Source organism: Somniosus microcephalus, unplaced genomic scaffold (assembly GCF_052327205.1).
Source record: "Somniosus microcephalus isolate GS21.2 unplaced genomic scaffold, FLI_Smic_1.0 unresolved_chr3, whole genome shotgun sequence".
NCBI lineage: Eukaryota > Metazoa > Chordata > Chondrichthyes > Squaliformes > Somniosidae > Somniosus > Somniosus microcephalus.
Genome location: NW_028225181.1, coordinates 49,640,743 through 49,642,317, shown reverse-complemented (window position 1 = coordinate 49,642,317; position 1,575 = coordinate 49,640,743).

The window sequence follows — 1,575 nt, the reverse complement described above, 5'->3', positions numbered from 1 at the left end:
GCATCTGGATCCTCAATCCTGACAACATCATCCCTTGTCAATGGTTTTAGAGTTTTGGATGACTTGTCATAGTATGATTTCTGTTTCAGCTTTAACAGTTGAAGTCTCTGTCTCAGTTCCTCACTTTGCTGTTCTTTTGCACAGCAGGGTAGCGTGGTGCGCAACTTGCGACCCATTAGTAGTTCAGCAGGTGAAGAATCACAGTCTAAAGGTGAGGCTCGGTAGCTCAGCAGGGCGAGATAAGGATCAGACTTGCTTTCTGTCGCTTTCTTCAGTAGCTGCTTGAGAACTTGAACATCTTTCTCTGCCTTACCATTTGACTGAGCATACAAAGGACTGGATGTGATGTGCTGAAAGTCATAATGTACTGCAAACTGTTGCCACTACTTACAGTTGAAGCACGGACCATTGTCGCTAATGGCAATCCTGGGAATTCCATGTCTGGCGAAGATGGATTTCACATGCATTATGACACTGCTTGCTGTGGTGCTTGAGAGCAGCACCATCTCAGGATAGTTAGAATAGTAGTCAATCACTATTAGATAGTCTTTACCATTTAAATGAAAAAGGTCCATACCAACCTTTTGCCATGGTGCTGTTGGTATGTCAGCTACTATCATTGGTTCCTTTGCTTGTTTGTTTTGGTGTTTCTGACATGTCTCACATTTGCCTATCATGTTCTCAATGTCCTTATTTATGCCAGGCCAATAAACAGTGTCTCTTGCTCTCCTTTTGCATTTTTCAATTCCGAGGTGTCCCTCATGAATCCTTTTGAGCATGTCTTGACGTAGAGCCTGTGGAATGACTATTCTGTTCTGTTTTAGTAATAGTCCACTTGCGACACTCAATTCTGACCTAATGTGAAAATATTTTGGACAGGAACCTTTTGGCCAACCATGATGAATGTTCTCTATTACTGTTTGTAATACTGTATCTTTTACTGTTTCTTCTGCTATTTGCTTTGATTTTGTGTCTGACACGGGCAGCGCAGCAGTGACCATACTCACATGAACATCCACGTCTTCTTCAGTAGAGCTCACATGACTCATTGTGGGTGCTCGGGATAGTGCATCTGCTAACACTATGTATTTGCCTGGTGTGTAGATCAGTTCAAAGTCATATCTTTGCAGCTTCATCATGAGTCGTTGAATCCTTGGAGACATCTCATTCAGGTTCTTTTTTATGATGGCAACCAGTGGGCTGTGGTCTTTCTCAACTCTGAAGGTGGGAAGTCCATATATGTAGCCATGAAACTTTTCTAGTCCAACTACCAAGCCTAGACATTCCTTTTCAATCTGGGCGTATCGACACTCAGTATCAGTCATAGACCTGGAGGCATAGGCAACAGGCTTCCAATCTTCACCCTCTGCTTGTAGCAAGACCGCACCTAGGCCATCTTTTGATGCATCCGTTGACACTTTGATTCTTTTTGTTGGGTCAAAGAAGGTGAGTACAGGTGTGGCTGTCAGCACTGTTTTGAGGTTTATCCACTCTTGTTCATGTCTTTCTGTCCATGCGAACTCATTTGTTTTATGTAGCAGGTCTCGCAGACAGGCTGTCTTGGCTGACAAGTTA